Source organism: Bactrocera oleae, chromosome 2, assembly GCF_042242935.1.
Source record: "Bactrocera oleae isolate idBacOlea1 chromosome 2, idBacOlea1, whole genome shotgun sequence".
Lineage (NCBI taxonomy): Eukaryota > Metazoa > Arthropoda > Insecta > Diptera > Tephritidae > Bactrocera > Bactrocera oleae.
The window spans coordinates 11120346-11148208 of NC_091536.1; the positions used below are offsets into that span (position 1 = coordinate 11120346).

The window sequence follows — 27863 nt, forward strand, 5'->3', positions numbered from 1 at the left end:
TGACTTAAAAATGTGCTTTCATCTCAAGACATACTCGACCGGTTTCAACCGAATGCGGTATGTAATATTAACCTCATATTCCTACATTACAGTGTAAAAATAGGTGAAATTAGACAAAAATCACGCCTATTTCCCATATAACATTTCAAGCCCAAAAGTTGTCGAAATCAGACCATAACTTTCTCAGAACCCAGATACTAAATATGTGGACCCTAGTGCGTATGGCTGACTCTTTGCCCAATATATCTATGAGGGATTTTATTGAAATTCGTTTCATTGATAATACTATACCCTCGCGCCTCAAATGGGTTGAATCGGGTCAATACTTTCATCAGCCTCCATATACCTAAAGAAAGATTTTCGAAATTTCAGTTGACTTTATACCATATATGTATATCAGCCAATGTGGCAGTTATTTTAATGAAATTGAGAGAGCGTATTTTTCTAATAATAGAGTATCTTTGTGCCTAAAATGGCTAAAAACGGTCGAAAACTTGCCTTAGTCCCCATATAACTGATATTTCCGATTTTAAAACGTCCGGCTGACTTTACTCCATATATGTGTTTATATTTGTATATATACCATATAAAATTGCTTGAAAATAAGGTTTCAAGTCTAACTGAGCAAAGTCAGAAATTAATGCGAGCAGTCCTTCCCTACAACTACAACGCTCAAATTTGGTATCATATTAACCTACTATGAAAATCAAAGCCTTCCTTAATTTCATTACTATATTTTACTTCTCGTCAGGGAAAATGCTCTGTCCCCAATGACGTTAGTATGATTTTCCCTGACGAGAAGTAAAATATAGTAATGAAATTAAGGAAGGCTATGATTTTCATAGTAGGTTAATATGATACCAAATTTGAGCGTTGTAGTTGAACCCTTTCGGTACATAAGAGAATACGGCGAGAGTATAAAATATTCGGTTACGCCCGAACTTAATCCTTCCTTACTTGTTGAATATAGTTTTCTCGAAAACTTAAAATTTGCACGAATCGTTCCAGAAATTGTACACAAACATAATGTTTATACTACAGAAATTGCAAGTTTTAGAAAAGCTATAAATAGTTTGTGAGGCTGAAAGATTTTTCTTTTTAAGAAGTATTTACGAAACTTGAAACATTTCTGTCAAGTAACACATACATTTACATATACAACCTTTCACAACTGTAACGGCTCTAAAATCTTTAGCCGATAGAATAGTTTGCAGCATAGATATATTTTTAATGATTTATTATTTTATAGCAGTCCCCAGGATAATAAAATAACATTTTTTTTAAATCTAAAAAGCATTAAAGTAGAAAATTTTTTACTAACATGTTACTACGTAATCGGCAAACAAGTATAATTACACACCTGTTTTTGCTAATTTTTATAAATTTTTTCCTGATAATTTTTAATTGCTTGACACCAACATTATTGCTTGACAAAACACTAATTAATCGAATACTTTAAATAACTTTTTTAATGACAGCGCAAGCACATGCGCTTTACTCCTCTTGGCGTATATGCTATTAATAAATAAATTACTTATTTAATTGCCGCAAATTTGGTTTTTATTGCTGTGTTCTTTTATGTTATGTAATATGGGTATTAACATTTTTTCAGTAAAATATTTGTGTGCCTAAAAAAATTGTTAATTATTGATGATTCTTCGCCCACGACCATATTTTAAAAATCCCACACATATTTATGACAAGCATATATTAAAAATATATAGGTATGTATTTATGAAGTTGTGTATGTAAAGACAAAACCGTAATTAGTAATTGGTGGTAAAACAGCTCCTTATGTGGTATTTGAAAATTCTTAAAAATTCCTAGAAATCTATTTTTACTGAAGAGTTACCCAAATGATATTTTTTCGATGGAAGCTGCAAATTATACTATCAGCATCTCTTTGAATGTGTGAAGCTCAATATGTGGTATTAAAAAATTCCTAGCAATCTATTTTGAGTCAAGAGTTACCGAAATGATCTGTTTTCTATGGAAACCGCAAATTTGGCTATCAGTATTTCTGAGAATTATAACAGAGTCGAAAGTATGAAAAAAAGGATTGAGACAACATAAATTTCAAGTGTAAAATTATATCAAATCTAATTTCAAGCTTCCGCAAACTACCACTTTAATACTCAATAAAATCTGGTTATTCCCTCATCTTATTTTCAGGAAATATTAATGTCGGTTAATCAACCTACGAACGGAGGTTGGTATTGCAGATGGGCGTAACCGGACCACTGTCACTCCCGCAAAATTGCATTAAACAAAAACCCATAAAGTGAGCGAGTTAAGTGTAATTTGATACAGGAGATTGCAATAGCTAGAGACACCTGTGGGCCCAACCTTGCACAATCCCTCACAGAAACCCTCAATGTATTTCATCTTGCGCTCAAAACTTATCAAAATCGGACTATAACTTTACAAGGACCAAGACACCGAATATGTGGACGCCAGCGCATAAGGATAATTTTTTATCGAACATATCGGTCAATCAGCGAGGTCTAGTATTGAAACTCAGCGAGAATACTTTTGTGATGACTGCATGCACTTGTGCCACAAATGGGTAAAATCGGGTTAATACTTTCTTTAGCTCCCATATACATACCTATTATAAATATTTTCGAACTTCCGGTTGACTTTATACCGCATCTAACGGTCAATAAGTTAGAAATCTTAGTGAAATTCCAAAATAATTTCTTTCTAATAAGAATGTGTCCTCTTGCCGAAAATGAATTAAGTCAGGGTAATATTTTCTCTAGTTCATTATAAACTTTTGCCAACACCTGAAAGTATTTCGCTGTCCGTTTTTGATCTTTGCAAGTTGCAAAAGTAAAAAAATGTTCAGCCACACCTGAACTTAGCGCTTCCACATGTGTTGTTACTATTTACACGTTTTTTACAAACAATTTATTATTTGATCAAATTGTCAATAGAAACTTTTTTTGTATTGTATTTACACTCAAATACATGTTCAATAAAGCCAGAGAAATTCAATCAGTATTTCTTACTCCCACTCATTCTTTTGCAGCAACTCTAGACTGGCTTAAACCTTTAAATTCTACGAAGTAGTCCCAAACTCCCGACCAATTTAGACGACAAGCTAAGTATCTTGAGTAATGGAAGTTGAGTATACTTAACATGATGGAAAGTTTCGACTAACTATGAGCTAATTTGGACTTAATTTTATAATGCTGAAATTCTATATCAAATGATTCCCCTAATCATATCACTATTCTAAATTAATTCAGATATACATATTGTATATAAAATATATATGTACATACATAAATAAATGCGTAGTTTCTATTGCCGTTTAGGTTATTTGTTTGACCGAACTTCGTGCAAGAGTTTTGCCATAGCCGAACTGCTAAAAAAATGTTAAGAGAAATGTGTTCGTTAAACTCAGTTCTGCATTCGGTGTTTAGAGTGAAAAAAAATAAATTCAAATAATTGAAAGATTTTAAATATTTTAATACCTTAAATATACTTTTAAGTTATCAGAAAACAGCTTGTTATATTATAAAAAGAAGTGACAATTATATTTAATTCTATAGCGTTTGTTTAAGTCGCTATATCGCTTGATATTTAATTGGCATAATAATTGAATATTTTTTAACATATGTATATATTTTTTAGTGAGAAAGAATAACTTACCTGATCGTTATTTAGTGTTGCCGATAAAAAAATTTAATTTGGCTATATATTTTTGTTTCATTTTGTGAAGAAACTGGATTTTTATCAATAGAAAATGCTGCTTTTTGAAAATTCCGCTGCATGTTTGAAGTAAATCGATGTACAAAAAACATATAGTATATTAGTTTTAAACAGAACACTTACAATTTTTAATATTTTTATTTTTTTTTTTTTGTGAAAATTCATGGCAACACTAGTTAAGAACAACTTTTCTTCGAAATTTAAAAAAAATACTGTACGCATAATTGTTTGAAACTTATGTTTATATGTTTGTCATTGTATTGGTAAGATGATTATTCGATGAGTGTACCGTTAAATTATCGTTAGCTGTCAGAGAGCACACATATGTTTAAACATTCACATATACACATACATTTTCAAACACAGATAGTGCAGCAAGTTTCATTGTGTAACTGAATGTAAACAAGTACTTGAAACACAAAACACAACCTAGTTTTAGGCGTTTTAACGCCTTTTAAAGCAACTCTTTATTTAAACTCTTGCAATCCACACTAACAGAATATTTTTACTTACTTTTCACCCAAAACGCTTTAATTTTGATTGTTTGATTTCGCAACAAAGCCAAAGTTGATTAATATAAACACGAAGTACGCACGCACACACGCGCATGCACACTGACCACGGTTCGCACGGCACGCGCAACGAATGTACACAATCATAAAACGCGAAACTTAACCGTTCTGCTCGAATGGCTGCTGGCAAATTGCAAATTTTGCGTAATTTTAATTTTCGATTATTTACCGTTATTCAGGCATATTTCTCGAACGTTTACTTTTGAAATTAATATATAACACGACGTAACGGCAACGCGCACATACGCGCACACACGCCAACGACTGTAACGGCGCACGTATAAACAGTTAATTTTTTGATTTTGATTTCACTTTAAATTAACGAATTAAATAATAACATAAAATTCTGATTTTCACTGCTATTCACTATTCCATTCAGATTATTAACATTTTTGCTGTATTTGATTTTAATAATAATTTTTTATTTTTCGATTTCCATACACCTTACATATGTGCCAATATTTAGTATTTGTGGCCTAAATGTCGATTGGTATGAGGCCGTCACAACGTGCGCTAATTAATTATTCGACCACCAGTCTGCACGAATACCCGGAATGAACTGAAACTGAAACCGAACAATGAAAACGTTGGCAGGTCGCCTCAGGTCGGCAAATGTTAAGCGCGCACAAAGCATGTTAAGCGTAAAATATAGTTAACAGCATAAATGCACTGCTCACAGCATAAATACACTGCTAACAGCATAGTTATAAAGCTAACAGCATATATAACTTACATAAGTGTAACTACGAAGCTCGGCTGCGAAGCGCACAAGAGCAATCGTGATTTGTTGTGGTGGTTATTATCGTTTAATCAGTTATGTTTTATGTTGTTGTTTGTTCAGCTTAGCAGAGTACATGCGCTGTTGTGGGTGGTTAACAGCAGTGTAGGCGCAACAGTCTTCTTAGGAGCGCTTGTTAACACTTTATTTCCTGTAGCTACAAATACAATATTTCAGGTAACAGCGGTGACTGTTAATGTACGTTATTTAACCAGAGAACTTAGAAGATTCTCTGATTTAACAATCAATGATAACAGAACAGCAATTTAGCTTAGTTGTGGCTATAATAAACAAAATATGAATTGGCTAGGTCAGGAATTATCATACAAACTGAGATAGGAAAATGTTATGAAGAAAATTTAAAACATTTTAGATATTAAATAAACATAAAAGAAGAAAAATAAACATAAAGTAAGATAATTTTAATTGTGTTGATTTGAAATAAGAGTTACGCATACACAGAAATAGGAAATCCATTAACTACGCTTTCACATAGGCACTAATACCCTTCATGAATAAAAAAGTTTTGACTACGCAAACTTTATATTGATCAACCAGCTTGTATGGCAGTGCAATAAGGATCCAATCTGCAAAATTTGTTTGGAGATAGAACCATTGCCGTAGGCAAACAATTCGTGTCTAAATTCGTGAAGGTATCTCGTCACGTGAAAAAGTTTTCCATAAAACGACTTCATTTTCATCGTTCAGTTTTTATAACAGCTACATATATGTGTTAGTGGTCGGATATCGTGGTTCCAAGAAATGAGCAGCTGCTTCGGAAGATATGAATGTGTGCATAATTTCAGATCGATATCTGGAAAATTAAAGCACTAGTTCCCGTGTATACACACCGTCAGACAGACGGACAAGGCTAACTAAACTCATCTCATCACGCTGAACTTATATACATATACATGTATGGTATATATGTACTTTATAGGGAAGGATATGACGGAGTTTCTGGGTGTTACAAACTTTGTGTCAAACTTAATATACCCTGTTCAGCGTATAATAAGCTTTGGCTGGTGGAGATGAATTCAAAACCAAAAAAAGACCATATGAGCCAACAGTCTCGTTCAGTCTCTCGTCAAAAGTTTAAAGTTTTTTGTTTTGTTTTTTGCAGTGTAAATTTTCTTATTTACTTGTAGAAAGATCTCTGAAGTTTAATCTATTTTATTTCTATCTTATTTTCTTTAATTTTTTCTATCGCAAAATTACGAAAAATATGCAAATTATTAAAAAAATATATATTCTTAAATCAAAAACGCATTTGTCAATAGTTCGTAATTTTGAAAACATAACCTGCCTTATGAAATGTTTCCTACTAAAATAAATTTCTTCTGAACTCTCGTTAATATAGACAAAGCCAATGCCACAACGCACTCGCAACGCTGTCGTTAGTGACCTACTAGAAACGCCTTTATGAATTATTACCAATCATTGCATTTATGAAATGAAATACCGAATTCAATGCGCTTAACAGCGCTAACGACAATAACACCCGAATTCTCACTGTTACGTTCAATATCTGAGTAATAGTTTTAACTGAGAGCGGAACTGTTTGGTATTTTACCCTGCTGCTGCTCTCTTGGCTATTACTAACAGTGGAGCGGTGTGTCGACTACTGTTGAAAGTTCGTTCAGGAACAATAAAAATAAATTATGTCAAAATCACTAATAGTTGTACACACCTATATCAATAATTAAAATTTAGTTAAAATATTAAAAACAATGCATTTCTGCAATCAAACCACATTCAAAAGTAATTAACTTTGCCATAGTACAAGTTGCATACTCGCGGCTTCGAGCATGTTGTGTTTACGTTTGACTGCACATGCGCAGCACGCGCTCATTCAGTGGAAACTGGTTTATTTGCCGGTTTTCACTCAATTTGGAGGCAAATTTTGTCGCATTCCCAGCAACATTGAGTAAAAAGCAACATTTGAGATGTTACGCATGACATGTACTCGCGTAGGATTAATTTTTAAAAGAAGAGTATGTTTGTATATATGTTTAATTTTGAAGATACTTTGTCTTATTCTAATTTATCTATCTCGCTAAAATATTAATTAATTATATACATATTTAATAGGGTCTCTGACGTTTCCTTTTGAAGAGGGTATATAAAGTTTGCTATGAAATTTGTTACACCCAGAAGGGAACGTCGGAGACCCTGTAGAATATATACATAAAAGATCAGCGTGATGCGCTGAAATGATCATGCCATGTTCGTCTGTCTGTCTGTCTATATATATACATTAACTAGTGCCTCAGTTCGGAGCCGCCGATATCGGACCACTATAACTTACAGCTTTTATACAAATTGACCGATCCAAATCATGTCCTTGTATGGAAAGTTTTTCATTTGTCTAGATATCTTCACGAAATTTGGTATGAATTATTATTCAAAGCAATGTTACAATCTTTGAAAAATTAGTTTAAAACGGACTATAGCATGTAGCTGCCATACAAACTTACCAATCAAATGAAGATAAAGATATTTTTATATCTTTTATGCTATAAGAAATTCACCGATGATGGTTATTATAGCTTCGGTGTCACCGAAGTTAATGTTTTTTTTCTCGTTTTAAGTTGTTAATGTTAAAACAATATAGTTATCGATATATCTGAGTAGAATAGATCGATTAAAAGTATTAAATATGAATTAATACTCACCTACATTAAAATCTAAAAAACTCGATTGCTTAAGAGTTCTAAAATGTATTCCTCTCGGTTATCTGAAATCTTATATGGTAGAAAAAATTTCAGTATTGCTGTTAGAGGACAATTAACAATTAAAATATGCGCAACGTTTTATATGGAGTCTAAATATAATTAGTATAATTACTTAACCTTAACGCCCGATGATGGCATTATCGTAAGAGAAGTTGAGAAATTGGTTTAGTGGGTTTCAACATGGTTGCATGTTGGTTTTTGATGAGCCACCCTCAGCTGCTATCACGAGAATAATGAAACAAAATGATACACTATCTCATATCAGCAAGCCGCGGTTTGAACGTGCATAAATAGATGAGTAGATCGCCGTCATCTCAAAAGACAAAAGACAGTATTTGTCACATTTCGCATGAAATAATAGTAATAATAATCCGAAGTAACCGTTGATTAAGTCCACTGGTCGACACTAGATTAAGGAACACGTGGACTTCACTCTTTGAACTCTGTTCCGGCGGGAAAAATGATGACCACCGCTTCCTTGGATACACAAGGTATAATCTTAGAGCGTGAAGGACAAAATGGTTAAGAGTTTTTCTATACTGAATTATTGGGCCGACTCGGCAAATAATTGTAGACATGACATTGACATTGACATTGAACCGGTCGATTTAGGCTACAAGCTGTTGCCTCATCCACCGTGTTCCCAGATTTGGCTTTGTGGGTCTTCTTTTGAATTGAGGTTATCGCTGCTAAGGAGGCTACTTTGAAGCTAGCGAGGTATAACGCTATTTCTTTAAAATTTTTATTTTCTTTTGTATGTTAAGTATTGTACTTATCGGACCATCCTCGTAGAACTTACAAAATGTACTCGAATCACTCAGCAGCGATCTGCATACCGCATTATTGCTTTATTCTTCAAAAAAAAGCCCGAAAATATAGCAACCATACAATTCACTTACCAATTGCTACTGACTTCATACTTTTTTTCGCCATCCAGTAATTGTCCTATAATTTGTTAAGTGCATGCCGAAAGGCGAAATCTGTCGAAAATTGTGTAATTAAATGTTTTTCACATACTAGAGAAGATTGTCTCTGCCGAAAAGACACACTTGCATGCGTCACATACGAAAAAGCTATGAACCAAATACAGAAAAAAAATAAAAACAAAAAGAACCAAAATGAGAATAAAAAAAGAACACAATGGGAAATACTAAAAAAAAATGTGTCAAATTGTTGCTACTTTAACGCTTCAATGCATTCAATTCGAGTTTTCACGCAACAAAACAGCGAAAAGTGGCGGAAAATACGGGTTGATTGCCCCGGCTATATGGTATGTATGGCTAAGTGACTGACTAACTGCCACAGTGGCCAGGATAGGGTTGGCTAGACGCACAAACCCTGACAAACCATTTTCGGTTAAGTGGTAGACATGCGAGCACGAGAAGATTGCTGGTAGTGAAGAAAGAAAGAATATAAAATAAAATAAAGTAACATTTAGCAAAATTGAGGAGCGCTACAATAACAATAGCAATGCGTGTACAAAGCGCCAAACACGAAGCAAACGAGAATAAATGAACTGAAAGCATAAAGCTTATGCCACCATATTATTTCACGCTTAATAAAACAGGCACGCCTTAAAGTGCTAATACTTACACTCATGCGTGTGTAGCTGTGCATGTGTGTGTGTGTATGTCGATGGACGGAGCAGGCAGTTAAATTAAATTGTAAGGAAAGTACTCATAAGTGACTTTAGCACATTAAGTTATCGAATGGAAGTTATATTTGTGTATGTACACATATACCTATATACATATGTATGTGTGCAGATTGAAATTAACTGCTACAAGCTATATAATTACAATGACAAGATTTTATTTGTCAACTTGATGGCATATCAAATATGCTTCAAAGACTTCTACCAACTACGAAGGCGGCTATTTAGTCTGTGCGAGCTTTGTATGTGGCTTAAATGCAACCCTGATGCTCTAGATTGTCTAATAGCTTTTAAAAGTTATGCATAAAAAACATTTGTTTGCTGCTTATAAAAAGTTCTTAAGTTTAAGAGATAAGTTGAAACAGAGTTGCCGTCTACTACAAAAAATATTTAAAACTGCAAATACTGCAAAACTTTTTATGTTTGGTACATATTTTAATAAAATTTCTAGAAAGATTTCGAGAAGTTTACAGTCGAGGGTTTTATATTTCGGGATTAAAAAACAAAAACAAACAATAATATTCGAAAATCGCATTTTCGGTAGTTGATTTTCTTGATTTCTTGTAAGACAAGCGTAGCTTTAGTGGTATAGTTGCGACAAGTCCAGTTTTAGTGCGCCAACCACTTTTGTCGGATTCGGCTCATCTGGAAACACACATACAGTCGACTGCTGTTTACTTGAGGGCATATACGCTTAAATCCACGATTCATCACGTGTTACGATGTCATAAGCCCGTTTCGAAGCACCGCTATCGTATTTTCTAACATTTCATTCGAACAATCGACTCGCGCCTTTTTTTTGGGCGGATGACAAATTGAGTTTGATACAACGTGAACAAATTTGTTTTGCAGTCAAATGTTCATATAATACGTAAATGAATGTATGTTGATCCCACTAATGCCTATAGTTGACTCACACTCACGATATCTCATGACGATAATCTCATGATGATGTTGTAATAACAGTATGCGCACAATAATTTGTGGAACAAAAACTGATTTTGTACGACCTTCACGAAAGTCTACGACCTTGATTGAATTCCATGCCATCGATAAACACTGGTGCCTGATGGAGCTTCATAGCTAAAAATTTAATTAAGTTCATCGATGCACTGTGGCTGAGTTAATCTACGTCGAAAAATGTAAAAAATAATCGCGCGAAAATGTGTACGATTTAGTTCCGTGTTTTGGCCAAGATGAATATTTTAATTTACTGTAAACCACACAAATACCGTCATTACTGAGTCGAACATCAGAAATATCAAAGTCTACAATAAAGTTGTGAATTGCCAACTAGAGTTGCTGAATACCAAAATATTAAAGCCAGATTGCAATACTAGCGTTGCTGAATACCAAAATATTAAAGTCACTTACGTATCTGGGTATAGTGTAACCACATATCGCATAAATTAAACTGATCAAAAAAGTAAGAAAATGTGTGAGAAGGAAGAAGAAAATCTAAGGAATCCTTAGAAATTATTAAACAAAGTTTGTATTGATGTAAACATATTTCGGAATAGAGTTGCCAACTATTGAGACAAGTAAAACTATGTACAAAAATTTGACAAACTATAAACAAATCTTTGGACAAGTATTCGGAGATAACTTAATTTAAGAAATTTGGAATAGAGTTATCTAAAGAACCGAGAAAGTCTTCAAAACATCCAAATATTTATTCGGGCAGCTATGAAATCGAAATCAGTGATTTGTGTACCCAATTGCTTATGGTTACAGATTGCTTTCGCTATCACATGCCTGTAAATTAACTACTGCTATACGTTGACAAATTTCTGTCACATATCAGTCAGTTGACTAGGTAGCAATTGTCTGATGGCTCAAACAAAAATTAAATATTAATTAATAATGCGTAGTTAATAAGTTTTTACCGTAATTTAAGAAAACTATGCTTTAAGTGCACTTTCAATTCAATTTCCTGAAGCTCTCATTTTACGACTGGATGATAAAACCAAAAATGATAGTAAAAAGTTCCTAACAAGTAGCATTTTTTGTATTGTAGTCAAGGGGTGTAGGGATCAAACCCCCATCATATACTAAAATAACAAAAATAGCTGTACCTGATGGAAACTTTTTTAACCAGTTACTACCTTTACTTTTTACTAACTTTTAGTAATTAGGACACCTCATATACCCTCACATACCACTTAGCACATCAGTCGGAAATTTTTCATTAAAATTTGTTGAGTAGTCTAATATTTCTTTATAATCATACATGTATAACAACAAGAGGTTAGTATAAAATTATTAACTTCTGAGACTGTACTCGTATTTAGAATGAATTTGTAAATGTGTTTCACTTCATTGAGTTTCATAACTACTTAATGAATTGTTCCGTGTCAAATTGTAGACGGACTTGTTGAGTAGAGTAGTTCATATGTTTATTTTTTTTTGGAATTGTTATGGGTGCGTCTTGATATTTTGCAACAAATAAAAGGGTTCTACTAGTTTTATGTTGCGTCTGAACGATTTGTTTTATGAGCTCCAGTTTCATGCAAGAAATACACATACCTAGTATGTAGGTAGGTTAATGTCATTTAATCGGTGTGGTATTATGAAAAAAAATTTTATAGCTTTTATGTGAACTAGAGTACAACTCAGATATTCTTATGAGATGCAACGTACCTTTAACGACTACACGAAGCTGCATGAGCATTTGATTTCCAAAAAATTGCAGAGTTTTTCAATAGTTAATTACTGAAGAAATTTCTGTAAGGTTCTTTGGTATTGATGTCGATACCTTTTACGGGGCTAATGTTTTCGACAGCTGTTACTTCATTCATACTCAGTTTGCCATTTTAGAATGAACAGGCTAACTCTGGAACAACGTTTACAAACCGTGCAAATTTATGTGATGATAAAACACAAGCAATTGTTGAGACGGAGATGTATCCTCAAAAAGTAACTGTTTGGTGTGCTCTACGGGCAGAGGGAAACATTCGTCCATATTTACCAAGTTATTCCAGTTACAGTCATTGGGAACGCTATAGATTTAATTTGAATTACTGACTTTTTCATGCCGGAATCGGAGGATGTTGATGTGGACGTACTTTGATTCCAACAAGACAAAAAGTGGTCGAAATTTTCGGCTGGAACTCATTCGAGCCAGCTGCGGTGATCACTTGCTCGCAATCATTTAATCAACTTTCAAATATGAAGGCGAACCCTCATCTTTATATTAGAGAAAATTCTTAGCAAAAACAATCAATTAAATACGTTTTATTTCTTCTTGAAAACCACTGTCTAAAAAATACACCCATTATATATAATTACTTGTATATATGTTCCCGAACTATTCAACTAATTCAAAAACAGTAATTGATTCGTCTTTTGAAATTACAAGAACATAACTTGAAATTGAACTTATGAATCGTTTACAAATATATTTATCTAAACACATACACACAAACAAATACATATACAAGTACATGTTGGAATAGAATGTTAATGAAAAAGCTGAATAAATGATATGAGGGTCTCTATTATTGGAAAGTGAGCGCAAGCAAACAAGCACTCATATGATTTTCTTATAACTACTATATATGACATATGAGTACACTCGTATATACATGCAATACATACGTATGAAATGAACGCGTGAGCTCTGTAACTGTGACTCAATGATTTTAGCAACATTTTGCGGGTTTGTGCACTCAACCGAAGCAAAAAAAAAAATCAAAAATAAAAACAACAAAATCACTAAAGTGTGTACGCATTCTTTTTGTAACTAAACAAAAACAAAGAAAAAATTAGCAAAGCAAGTAAAATAAAAAGGTAAGAGATAAATGAAAAATGCATATGGACATATGTAAAGGCAGACCATGTAGAAAAATTCGAGCTTGTGTTTAAGAAAAAATGTAATATAGGTGATTTGGAAGCCCATTTTAAACTGCAAGGAGCTTGGAAGTATGTATGTAAAGATTTCCATAGACATTATTCAAGGCATGAACCACACCGACTGCGACCCAGGGCGACAACCTATGCACGTCTTTTTACTGCGTTTAGACAAATATAGGAGTGTTGCACGAAATACTTTAAAAGAGCCACAAAAGACTCTAGTAGAGTAAAGCAGAGACAATATCAGTGATTTCCGTTGGGATTCTAGCATTATTTCCTTTCCAAATTAAACTCGAATTTGAACTCTCGCTTTATTCCAACTTGAAATAAGTTATAACTTATTATTATTGTAATGCTTAGTTTCAGAACAATCATCGAATATAGAAAGAGCTGGACGACCAGAAAAAATTTGAAAAAACTAAATTTTCATCAAAATATATATAACATAATGGAACGAAAAGCTTCACGAGCCTACGTAGTTCAGCGGGATACACCGAACAGCTGAAATGACATGAACAAATCATCTAAAACAATATAGACTTGACAACACCGCAAGGAGAGCTTAGCCCACATTTGCCCACAACTTTTTAAACGAACGAACCCTTGGCGAGTATTAGCGACCTCGGTTGTAGAACTGATTTTGTTTGCGAGTAAGAGATAAAAAATATAAAAAATACTTAGGTCGGTACATAAAGCTTAACCTAGCGCTGGTAGATTCTAATAGGGATTTAATTAAAGACATATTCTGTCAAACACAATTTGGACTTTCCGCGCAATGATTTTACAAAAAGCGAATGACGGACGGAATCAAACAATATCATAGTGTATTTCCCTACCGGGTTCACGCATATATAAGGCTGTAACTAAAGTGAAACCAGAACAAAGTAAATAACCCAAAGCGAGTACGAGAGACATACGAAAAATGCAGTGAACCGGAAATCGGTATAACTATTCGCAGTTTAGATTGTGTGTGGGGGATGAGTGAATTTGGAATGGATACGCACAAGCTAATACATGGTCATATATATATTATTACATATTACAAACAAAACAACAAACATACGCTAAAAAATCGCCAGATCATATGCTTGAATGCCCACCCGAATCCAATATTCTAACTGAAGTCAACAGACTGACGGGATACATGCCCGATTGGCTGGCTGGCTGGTTGGTTTCGTGGCTTGCTCTGCGATTCTCTGCTTGATGGCACAGTTCGTCAGATACGGAAGGGGACTGTATGAGTCAAAAACTTATCAAGGAAATACGCTGGGAATTTTCAGCTTAATTTACTCGGCGCACGAGTGCGTACGGTGCGGCGAAAGCACAGAAATTAACTGAAAAATTAGGTAAACACATTTTTGGTATCCACATTGAAGTTAATATACATCAAATAAGAGCTGTGTTATAAAATGGACTAGACGAATTGAAAATGCGGCCAACTTAGTAGCTCGTAAAATTGTCAGCACAACAGCGTGTCCGCTGGATTGAGAGCTGTGAAAGGGAAAGCACACAAACTACATGCTTATGGAGCATGCAAGCAGCGTGCATTATGTTGCAGCAACAGCTGCTTGCCACACAAAATTTCTCTGGGTTGCTGTAAATTATAAACCTAAAAGTTGTGGTCAAAGTTCATGAAGAACTTGAACTCTCTCATCGCAGCAAAAGGAGTAAAAAAAAAAAATAAAAACAAAACAGAACTAACGAAAGAGGCAAGCACAGTAAGCAAAGACTCTGGAATTTATGTATTTATGTAAAATAGTTTTAACAACCAAAATAGAAAAAAAGTATTACGTTTATATTTAGAACTTTAAGCGCGCAAGAAAACTTCGGACTTTCCAGCAGTTCTGGCATCGGTGTAAAATGACAATACTAACAGCATCTACAATAGCGCGGGCATCAGAAAAGTGTTGCTGCAATGATACATAAGTAAAGATTATAATATACTATTAATGAAAATAAGAATGGAAAAGGCAGAGGTTACTATTGAAAGAACTACCGACGACAATAATTTAAATATAATAGAGAGAAAAATACTTTACAAGTTGATTTCTTTTTCGCTCTCAAGTCTTTGTCATCTCCACATGCAGGATTTAGGAAAAAAGCTCCCCAAATATCTCAAGTCTGTTACGTAAGTCAGTAATCAAATAATGTCTTTTACTTCCGCATATATCTCGTTTTTAAAAATCGTGCTTAAGCCATGGTAATTTTTGGTGTTTTATTCGGAAGCTATTAAGCGCTCCCGATAAGACTGAGTTCACATAATAACTTTTTGGGGTTAAAAATTTAGCAGAGGGACCTTATTTCTCTCTTTTCCTTTTCAAAATCTATAATACTCAATATATTAGGAATATGCTCGTTTTCGGTAAGATTTCTATTATTTTCGATTCTATAGCGGTATGCCTGGTACGAAGCCAAGAGTACCGGTCATAACTTGAATATGTTTATTGTAGATATTCCAGCACTTTCAAGGGTTTACTGATTTCTTTAATTGATAGCATCACTAAAATTTATACAGAGTTCGCGTGGAGTTCAATATTCGTTACGAAAAAGCCAGGCCGCAACAAATAAAAGCTGACCATGGATTCTATAATGAAACAATATTGGTGACAACCAATTTCCATTGATCAATTTGAATTATTTTAGTAACACAGCGTCACTACTTAGTTATCAACAAATTTATTCTAGGATTTCTAAAGATTGAAGTATTACATCGATACATGAAGCGACATGCCACTACACTACAACCAATTTGATGTGAAATTTTTTATTTTAAAATTTTTAATAATTTAAAATAATTAATAGATACGTGAATCATAACTAAATTTTATTCCAATTGGATTATAAGAATTTAGAATAGATAATAAAAGCTTTAAAAAAGATAATCTATGTTAAATGAGAGCATCTGTTAAAAATAATTTGCTCATCCCCAAATATAGATTAAAATCACTTTTAACATCAGAAGTCTTTTTAGCTTTTCTTCATACACTGTGAAAATGAGTAAAATCAGAAAATAATCACCCACTATATAACAGTTATGTTGAAAACTACTAAAGGTTCGATAACTCACTGAATAGTAAAGGAGGGCTTTATAGGATGAGTGTAGAAATTGCACAATGGGCGTCGCACCGCCCACCCTTAGGTGAAATTCTATACCTCAGAAACTACAATACTTGTTAATCAAACATACTAATAATACACTGCGAATTCTGACGACAACCATTTACACATATAACAAACTTTAAAATGCACAAATATTGCGCTTAAGCTTTGTTATCTTATGCTTGAAAATTGTCAAAATCAGACAGAAAAATTTTCAAAAACCCAGAAAACAGATATGTGGACGCCAGTGCACATGGTTAATTTTTTATCGAACATATCGGTCAATGTTTGAAGTTTAGTATTGAAATTTGGGGAGAATATTTTTTTGAGTAGCAGCATGTTCTTACATTAAAAATGTGTAAAATCGGGATAATACTTCCCTTAACCCCCATTTACCTAATAGAAATATTTTCGAACTTTCGGTTGACTTTATACGGCATCTATAGGTCAATACGTTAGAATTCTTTATGAAATGCAGATATATTAAGAGAGAATATATTTCTAATAAATAATAAATTTACAGTGTATCTTCTTGACTTATATGGATAAAATAAGGCTAAAACCTCCTAGTTTAATATAAAGTTTCAGGTCATTCTAGGGCGTATGAGAAACCTAACTTTAAATAATCTCATGCAGCAAAGAACAATTTATGAATGGCGGATAGAAGTCTTGCTATAAGACGTATCGTGCAACCTTTTTCTCATTTCTTATAATTTTCATTGTCTCGTTCATTAACTGTGCAATATTTAATGACACCCCCGCACTTCGACCCTCATTACACTGTGCTTTTTATAATTGTTAAATGGCCTTCATAGCAGAGTCAACAACGCGACTACGCAAAAACTGCAGTTTAACTGTACACAGGTGACCTATGCTTATATAAATGCGTGTTCATAGAACGGTGCAGGCATAATTGTTGCAGGTGTAGCCAACAAACGTGTCGCCTATTAATGGAAAGAGGTCCTAGAGGAACAGAGAGCTTTTTAAATTGTATATAAACCAGTTTATGTATGTTTGTGTAACATATTAAACACTGAAGGAGAATGACTGTTGTAAAAAAGTGCCGCACTGCTGGCACTGACGCTTACGGCTTTGCAACAGATTGTTGCAAAACAAAAAAAATGTTAGGTTGCACTAATGCTTACTTGCAAAGCGCACCACTTCTCATAGCCAAAAAATGTTTACCTTTTATGTTATTTTTATTTTTTTGCTTATATATAATTTTTTGCAGCCCTGCGCAACATGCCGCATATTAACTATGCAACTTAATTGCACTTAGTTAAATGAAAACGTACAAATGAGCAAAATGCTTCCGTTTCCTGTGTATGCATGCAACATTTCGCTGTTGTTATTGGTGTTGTTGTTTTTCTACGTGCCATGCAACATGGTGGGTGCACACAGTTGTTGTGTCATTTGTCATGCTTTTATGAAACATAGAGAATATCACAAATGACCGACCGACCGTCCCACCGACCCACCAACCCTCTTTGGCCAAGCAGTGAAGTTGCAAAGTTCCGTGTTTTTTTCTGCAAGCGATTCATGCAGCGAAACTGGCGAATGCTTAATCCAAGTGGCAAATATGTGTATGCGTGGGTGTAATGCGCAAATGTCTGTAACTGCCAGATACTTACATCTCTCGCTATCCCAAACTGGATCAGGCGCTGGTGTGACAGCCTTGTAAATTAGGAGTTGCGAGTGTTGAGCGCAGAGAAACGGTTGCAAGCAGTAAGTGGCACAGCTGTTTCCGTTGCCGGTGGGCATTAAGCGCGAAAAAAAACAGTGGGACATCTCTGACAAATGTCGTACTTATGCAGTGAAAGAAATTTACGATTTTCCAGTATTATCAAACGTGGGGAAATAGGAATATAATAATGGAAGAATCTTAGAAAAATATACTTTGGTTTGCTGCGATAAAAACGCTAAATTCGGTTGCTCTGGAGCTAGATTACCCTTTACCAATGAAGCAGTTTCCATACTAGAACTGAATTTTGAGCGTACAGTTTGTATGCCAGATATATAATATAATCCTCCGTTCTTAAAATTTTCTACAGATAATATAGCGTTGTCTTGGCTAATAATTGACGTAAAATTTCGTGAATATATCTCGTCAAATAAGAAAGTTTTCCATACAAGATCTTGATCTTGATCGTACAGTTTGTATGGCAGCAATATGCTTTAGTCGTCCGATGTTAGTGGTTCCTACAAATGAGCACCTTTTTGGGTAGACAGGAATGTGTATAAAATTTCGTAGCGATATCTTAAAAATTGAGGGACTAGTTCGCGTATATACAGACAGACGAACATATCTAAATCGACTCAGCTCGTTACGGCTGATCATTTATATGCATATTTTATGGGGTCGCCGACATTTTCTTCTGGGCGCTACAAACTTTGTGGCAAACTTAATATATCCTGTTAAGGATATAAAAACGATGCATATACTGCCGCCGATAATTCTAAAAGTAGATTATAATTGTCTTGAATATATAAGTCTTGAAGATGTAGAAGATCTTAGAAAGCCATTTCCACTACACTCATATTTTAGTAACTGGAATATACCGGATTTATAAATGCCAGTAAATGTGACCTGTAAAGCAATTCTCAAAATTGTTTGGACGAATGTTTTCTACCGCTACAACGACAACAACAAGTCGCAACAAGGAAGTGAAAACTTATACATAGAAACCTCTTTTTGTGTGGATACCAGTGAGAGGATCCACCGATTTATTTTTAAACTGAACTAAACTTCTAGATCGAAGCGTTCAAGATTCATAGAACCAAGTTATTTGTATTTGAGTGACAGCGTTCCGGAGCTACAATCTAACTCCTCCAGACAAATCCTAATTTTTTCTTGCTTTCTTCTAGTAATAACATTTGTAGGTCCAGAACTCATGACATTTTAGCGATTCATATTCATACTCAGGTGGATTCCTATTTCTGAGATTTATGTACAATCACTGGGCGAGTCTTAGTCAAAAATAAGTGCACATATCTTCAAATTTATGAAAAGGCTGTGGAACTTGAAATCAGAATAGATGATCACCAGTATAAAGCAGATTTTCAAAATTTTCAGATACTCAAAGAAGTCGAAGCTCCAGTTGGTTCAGCGCAGTATCAATAATTAGGGGCTTAAAAGCTTCTCTACTGAACTGAAGCTTATAGGTAATATACTTTTAAGCTCAGTGAGCAGTGGTGCAGTGAGAGAATTTACAAGCTGAATTACGGGATGACTGAGATGGATCGGCTATCACAGTGTCTGTAGAAGGTGTTTAAGTTAAATATTCTTCATATTTTTTGTAATAATAACTAAATGTAGAGGGAAGAAAATTATGCACCTACCTAATTCATGTCTTAGAAATATCACAAATTTTGTGGTTCTTCTTGGAACTGTCTATACTAAGTGCAAAAGAACTTTTGATTGCCATTCGAACATAACCTAACTTAACTTATTACATGCGATAATCAAAATTAAGCCGCTATTAGTAAAGCAAGGTTAATTTTATGTGAAGCAGTAAGATTGGCGAAAGAATTCTTTCAGCGTAGTAATATAATGAGAAATGAGCGAAAAGTATAGCATTACTGGAGGTCACTTGCGATGAACTCATACAATTTGCAACTTCAGAAATGAAGTGCGACAAAACGAAGTGCATGCGAATTTGAAGCAATGAGGTAAAACGCTGTCAGATATATATATAACCTATATATATATAAGTACGTAGAAGCACATTGAGTTATACATATGTAGAGGTGTATGGAACTAGAAGTATATGAAAGGCAAAGAGAAAGCTAGAGTCCAAAAATCAGATACGGAAACAAAGTTAAATGCACTCAGCACACGTATTTGTGTGTGTGTGTGTTTGTGTAAGTATAAGCGTGTTGCATAGCATTCTGAAAGCCAACACTGCTTTGGCAGTGCAGAGGTTGATGTGGTGTAGTATAGATGTACTACTCCGCTAGCTGGGCCGCCAACTCTTAACGGACTCCTGACTACGTTGACGAAAAAGAAAAGGCAAAAGTAAGGAAAAGCGATATAAACGCCTGTCACTTGGAGTAAAGCGGCACGCCGCAGCCACAGAACTCAGCTGTTGGTGGCAGCGGTGGCTGCTACTGTTGCCGAACGCTAAGGCATATTTACATATACACTTACGAATGGCTCTGACGTGCAACTGCAGTGCGCATGGGTTATATGTTTTATGTATGTGTGTGTGTATTGTGTTGCTTGTGCTCATGTGTTGAGTCTCAAATCGCGCGCTTGCGACACACGCACACAGCAAATGCCATAAAGTAATAATAAGGTGCTCGTGCCAGGGAGTAGTGCGTATGCAAACGAGTATATCGCATCTGCGTTACTTTGACTATTTATTAAAGTTTGAGCTGGCGAATGCAGCTGTTAACCCTCTTGTGTTTGCTAGAAGTTTCTAAAAAATTTGAAATTATTTCAAATTATTTCAAGAATAAAATTAATTTGAAATCTATTATCTTTACAGATGGTCTAAAAAAGTGTAAAAAGTTTTCTTAATACTTTCTTAATCTTATTTCCTCTCTATGTACGTATGACGAAGAATTTTTTACGTACACCTATCCATGTACATATTGAAAAAGCGACCAAAAACTCAGAATTTTAATAAAAAATACTTAGCAAGGTAGTAGGCATTCAATGTCGGGAACTTACCGACCCGCTTGCAATAATTTCTTCACTTGTCGATAATCCGAAACCCAATGCCTCTCTAGGTTTGACAATTCATAAAATGTTTTGCAAAAGCTACCAAGCTTTAATCGCTTAAATTCGACCGCCCTTATCTTTTTACTTTAATATACTCCTAGCCGAATTGAACTTATTTTTAGTAAGCACTGGAGCAGAGCAGCTACATTTGCCTGCTTAGGATTGTCTGAGAAACAGGTGAATAGTTTCTGTGGTAACTGTTACTATTTCGGCTGGAAGTAATATATATTACATATAATATATATAGAGAGAGGTAGAGGATTCGAATAGATGTTTGGAATTAAATCAGGAAAACGCATTGTTTTTTGCCATGAAGTTCGTAACACCAAAAAAGGAAACGGAGGAGCCCCCATAAAGAGGATATAGAAAATAAATGAACAGCATGACGAGCTGAATCGATTTACCCATGTCCGTCTGTTTGTTTGTCTGTCCGTCTGCCCCTGTGTATAAACGCGAACTAACTCCTCAGTTTTTGTGACATCAACCTGAAATTTTGCACACGTCCTGTTCTCCCCAAGAAGCTGCTTATTTGTCGTATCGCTACATACGTAACGATCAAAATGTTAGGCTTGTATGGAAAGCCTTTTATATTACGAGATATTATCACAAAATTTAGCATGGATTAATCTAGGACTTTGCTACAGTATCCGAGATAATTATTCAGATTGGACCACTATAGCATATAGCTACCATACAAACAAAGCAAGAAAAATATCTTTTTATACCCTTTTATGCTATAAAATATGCACCTGTGAGAGGTTTTATAGCTTCTGTGCAGCTTAAGTTAACGTTTTTTCTTGTTTATTTTTATTTTCAAACACCAGGCACATGATGGGTTAACGAAAATATTCATATAAAATATATGAAGGAAAAGAGCAAACATTTGAGCAATTGTAATACAGAGAATGAGTGAAAAAAAAAACAACAAAAAACGCATGACATTCATAAAGCTTCTTTAAAGGGCTGAGTTGCCTTCATTTGTGAGCTGGAAAATCAAAGTTGTTAGCGAAATGGAAGGAATTAATATGCGAGTAAAATGTTTGCTCACAAAACGAAAAAAAAAAAATAAAAAAAAAAACATAATACTAATAAACAAATAAAATACTTGCTTAGAAGAGCAGACATAATAGCATGACAACGTGAGTGAGCTGATGTTGAGCAGTGAGTAGTGTGTGTAAAATATGATTTGCATAAATCTTAATGAGTGAACAAATTTAATTTAATTGCAACAATTGTCTGCGACAAAACAACAACGCACTAAACACAGCTATGTTTATTTGAATATAAACACACGATTGCTGTGTGTGTGGCCTCCGCAGAGTTACCTAGTATATATAATATTATATATTGTATGTACGGCTGAGCAGACGCTTGATTGCGCCCCGATTTGCTATAAAATCTTTTTTATTGCTCTAGTATTTGATTGTTGTAATTGTTCCATTACCAACATTTCTTTGCATTTATTTGACTTTCGTTAGCTTCAGGACGCTTTAAGATATACCGAGACTACTGCTGAAGACAGTGCTGAACGACTCGGATCGTTTGTCACCTGTTAGTCTTTAGTCTCTTTTAAGACTCTGCAGTTCTATTTTATGTATTCGGCCAGCGAAGGATTTATCGAGTCTTCCCATGGTGCATTAAAACGTACTCCAACAAGCTACATATAAACTATTGTACTAAACCCTGTCAAGTTTGTATGTAACGAACTTTACTTACTTTATGTCTCTCTCTTTGCTGTATTTCACAACTCTATCGGTAATTATTTATTTTTCAATGCTGCTCTTTTTTTTTTGTCGCAGTATTGCTATTGCTTTTTAGCTAGATTTAAAGTCGTGTAACAGTCGCTTTCATCGTCTTTTCTACACATCTCATTATTACTATCTCCTTTGAAGCGATAGTAGTAGAAGTATTTACTTCTATGTATGCGGGTTGCCAGGTCTTTCAAAACTTTCATTTGTTCACCATAACACTGGATAACATATTTTGTCATTTTCCAACTCTCCATTTGGTTAACATGCTCTACGGTCTCGCTCTTTTCAGAAGCAAATAACGTCTATCATTTTATTCATCATTACACCTGAGTTCACTCCAACTCTCTTTTATACCTCTAAAGATGTACTCGAGCCTATATAAATCGTGATTTTCTCGAAATCAATTACAACTTCGACGATTTTCGGAAAGCGATTAATGTTATCATACTACCGCTAAACATGATAGAGCGGCAGTTTAAGATAGAGTAAGTAAAAAGAAATTATGAGTAAGCTTACTGAAAGATCCGTTTAATTATCTCAGCTTATATGAAAACGGCAGAAGAGTGGTAAATATAATTTAAGTTCTAATAAAAATATTTCGCTACAAATATAGATAAACGATGATGATAATAGTAGTAATGGTCCAACATAAGCTTTAGCAGTAAATTAGATAACTCTCGAGCATATCTTCGTTACACTACTAACAGTTAAATTCTATTTATAAATTTTTTTTCAATTTATTACTGTAGTCATTTTGACGTTATTCAATTTAATGCCAAACATTTTTAATAACACCTTCTCTGTAGCAAATTGAAAAATTCTACCAAAGCTTTCATCTGCGAAATTCAGGTTGCATCAAAAATAGAAATATTGAAAGTAGACGGCAATAAAAAAATGACACACAATCTCACCTCTGCCGAGGCAGCACTGCATTGCGCTGACCTGAACGGCACAGTCATGTACCACTTGATTACAAAATTCTTAAAGCTTTTGCTTACTTTTCATTTTGCATACCACTACAAAGACAACTGAAAAAAAACTTACAAGCAATTTTTAGGTCGCCAAATTTCTTCATTCAGCTCAGCACTGTAGAACACCTGTCTGTATAGTATTACTTGTAGTTGTAAGCTTGTCACACTTTGAAGCGCTACCCTGTACTTTGCCCACTTACCTCATCTAGTTTCATTTCGGTTCTTTCAATTTTTTGGCTAATTTTCAACTCAATAATCGCGTTCATCACATTTGAATTCGCTTTCGTGATAGCACAAAATTAAATTTGTCTCCGAATCCCGCATCTGCTGAGCCCTGGGCCAAGTGCAGTACAGAATGTCGAGTTTCAACAAATGCGATAAGCAAAAAGAGAAGACATTTGTAACAAAAACAAATACAAAGTTTGTATATCCTATTTTCTTTCGCTCTGCTTTGGTTTACTGCAAAGAAGAATGAGAGGCTGAGTCTGAAGTGTTTACAGTAGTTGGTAAATGGTGAAGTAGTAAGACTTCATAAAAAAAAAAGCGGATGATATTTACTGCAGGCAGTTTTGTGTTCATAGCGGGCTCAAAAAATATAATACTTCTTTTCGAATTCTCTCATGTGATTCAAAACCTTGAGGTAAGGAATCTTGTTTTTGCTCTTCGGTAGAGTATGGACCTATAATGGTACCGAATTTTTAAATGGCACCGGTTCGATACATTTTTCGGCAAACTCTGAACGCAAGCAAAGCATTGAAGCTTATTAGCTAATATATAGGGTATAATTCTAGTTAAGAGTTTTTGCGCCAAAATCTAACCTTTTACGAAAGAATATAATTCTCAAGCTGCTACAGCACGGGTTGAATCCTGTTTTATTTGGCAGAAGTTTGAATTTAGCCAATCCCAAGAAAATTGTTGGACAGTTGGTGTCATTCCGAACGATATGTGTTTGTACTTGGTTCGGTATCTAAAAGATCCGGACGAGTATTTATTTGCCATTGCTATTTCTAAGGGGTGTAAAACCGATATCTGAGAAATCTATAGAAATCGGAACATATCTTTATTTATATAAGGGCTCATTTCTTTTTATTATAGGACCCAATATTTCTTCAACACAACCGTTGAAGTCCTTTCGCTTTCTTCTAGTAATACAAATTGTAAGCCTTTTCAATGCAAATACCTGAATGCGCATATTTATATGAGATTGGTTGTAATTCTGAACCCCGGTGTAATTTCGTTAATTCGTTATACTGTAAAATTGTGGCAAATCGAGCCTTGGTGGCATATTTTCAATATTTTCATTTCATTATCAAAGTTGGCACGGCTCCAATTGACGCTTAAGACATACAAACTTGAATATGGATCTTAAGTATTTATATACTTACAGTTATAAAGATACACAGTAGTGGATGAAATATGAGCACTTTCTCTCAAGTAATGGCTGGAAAAAACTATGAAATATTGAATGACCTCTGGAATTAGTTTCGCCGTTAGCATCTGCAAACATTGTGTAGTGATCTACTTATATTTTGGAGTCTTGGAAGAAATTTCTATTTGGTCTGGTGATCTCAAATTGGTTTATTTCTAAGCCATACTGATAAAGGATATTCTGATTATCTCAAGGCCTGTGGTTAATAGCAAATAAGCTACAGGCAGCTACAGGTTAGATGCAAATTTTCTGCTCTCGAAATGAAAAAATACTGTTTTTGGTACGAAATGTATTTTTTTATTCAATATAATCTCCCTTAACTTCAATACACTTATTCCAATAATCCTCCAATAATTTTATGCCATCGCTATAATAACTTTCCGGAAACTCTGCAAAAGACCCGCCCACAGCTGTAATAGCTTCTTCATTCGACGAAAAACGCTTCCATGAAGGAATTGTTTTAGGTTTCTGAAAAGGTATTTGTTGAATTTTGTTATTGTTAAAACACTTATGTGAGCAGGTCTTTTCTCACGAATTTTTTTCATCCAGCTGATTCAAAAAGCTGCAATATAATTCATAGTTGATTGTTTTACCTTTCCGCAGATAATCGATCAACAAAATTCCTTTTGCATCCCAAAAAACTGATGCCATAACCTTCTTTGCTGATCGTTGTGCCTCGCGATTGCGAGCGCTCCAAATTGTGCTGAGAAATCATGTTTTCGATCCAGTTTTTGTTGAATTATCAACTCATTCGGCACTAAATTTCTTCTGAGATGCCCATGGCCATAGCAATTTGACGCTTAATCAAACTTTTATCTTCACTAACAATATTATGAACTTGCTCAATGATTTCCAGTGTGGTTCCTCGCGTGTATCGTCTTCAGCCCAAAATTCAACGGTGCCGTTTGTAGGTGAGGACTCCTTATATATTTCTAACAATTGTTCATAAATTTCCTTTGGTTTCAAACCTTTCAAAACCAAGAATCTAATCACTGCGCGATATTAAATTTTTCCCATAATAAAAAAATACTCCGACACGTCAACTTCAAATGGCTTGTAAACGAAGGATGAATTGGCAGAATGACTGGTAACTTTGCATGTGTCCTCACGATAAATGTATCAATTTCAGAAAAAAAAAATTGGAGCTAGTAGTGCCACTTCTTGGTGAGAGCAGAAACTTGACAACCAATCTGTATAAAAAACAGACTGAGCAAGCTAAAGTACTCGTAATGTGGTAAAAGTTGGATAGGCCTAGAACGAAGAAGTTAGTGGCATTCTGTTGGTGTTTTAGCATGTAGATCGATTTCACAATTAGGACTTGTATCTATGGCATGTAGTTTTTAAGTGGTGATAGCAGTTTTCCTTCCATCCTTTCCTTTAAGGCTTCGTGGATTTCACTTAAAATACAAGAAAAAACTTACAACGCTTTTACTGATGGCCAAATTTGATTAACGAATAGGTGAATAGCAGATAGTTTGGGAGAGTTCGCTGGTCTATTTCCTAATAATACATTATACATAAGAACAAATTAAAAAGTTTAGATTTCGCACAATACTGTAGATATGTAAAAGTGCATATAACTTTGCGCTTATTGTTGAGTTTTCACAAATCTGCACCCAATATGCATGCGTCCACTTTAAAGACCAGCCGCTTGCTAGCCCACGTGCCGATTTACTTTAGTATGAAGTGGTACAGAGGTTCAATAGGCGCGGTACCGCTAGTTGGCACTAGCAACTACCAACGGATAAATTATAAAAGAAACTGAAAGAAGAAATCGCAGTACTCGAGGTGGAGTAGGGAATTCTTATAGTGTTAGGGATTAACGAAATACGGTGGCAAAGAGAAGTGAAAACGGCAAACTGCACATGCTTGCAACAAAGAGGAAGTGCAAGGCGCAAAGGATTTACAAAGAGAGGTTGATTGCTCGTCTACTTACTGCGTTGGTGCGCGCATAAAGCAAAGTAAGGCAAAGAATTACAATTTTTAAATTTTTTTTGAGAACCTTTTGTCTGCTGCTTCTTATTCTTGCCTGCTTTCCTTTCTTTTTTTTTTGGACTTGGTCTTTTCTTTGTCTGGCACTTAATTTCAGGGGATAAATGTTTTCATGTTGACGAGCTGCAACATACAACAGCGCAAAGTTGGCTAGGACGATTAATTTGCGGTGGTAAAATGAAGGAGGTGGTGGTACAAATGTAGAGAAGAGCTTATATACATGCGTCTCCTCCTCATGCTTTTACGTTCAACTAGAGCGCTAAAGACAAAAGCAATGGCGACCATTGACATTACTTGCGGTTGGAAAACTTCATTTATGTGCTCCATGAAATTTCTTATAATTTTGCGACAGCAACGGATACACCAGTTATCCTTGCAGTGCAGAAGTTTCGTTTCACTGTGTTCGTAAAATAAGAGGAATTAGTTGTATGCGTGCGTTCATATCATTTTTGGCAGCGCCAGTGTAAACAAAAGAATAACGACACACGCACACACATACAGATTAGCAGCAACGCAACGAGCTGCGTAAGCTTGCAACAAATTGAATGTTAACTGGCAACGGCGCCAATGTCAGTCAGCGCTTCCATTGT

General features: G+C 34.7%; 1 protein-coding gene and 1 long non-coding RNA gene across 2 annotated transcripts in view; one reads left to right on the top strand and one right to left on the bottom strand.

Annotated features, from left to right (window-relative positions):
- LOC118682922 (uncharacterized) overlaps positions 1–3311 on the top strand; it is a 35769-nt gene extending 32458 nt beyond the window's left edge. The window contains exons 2-3 of the long non-coding RNA XR_004978710.2: positions 2173–2566; positions 3032–3311. This is a non-coding gene — a long non-coding RNA (uncharacterized lncRNA). The remainder of the gene's footprint in view (positions 1–2172; positions 2567–3031) is intronic.
- The window catches only part of LOC106624572 (uncharacterized), a 363928-nt gene extending 359101 nt beyond the window's left edge, over positions 1–4827 (bottom strand). The window contains exon 1 of the mRNA XM_070108938.1: positions 4231–4827. The gene's annotated coding sequence lies outside the window, so the exon portion shown is untranslated. The remainder of the gene's footprint in view (positions 1–4230) is intronic.
- Between the last annotated feature and the right edge of the window lie 23036 nt (positions 4828–27863).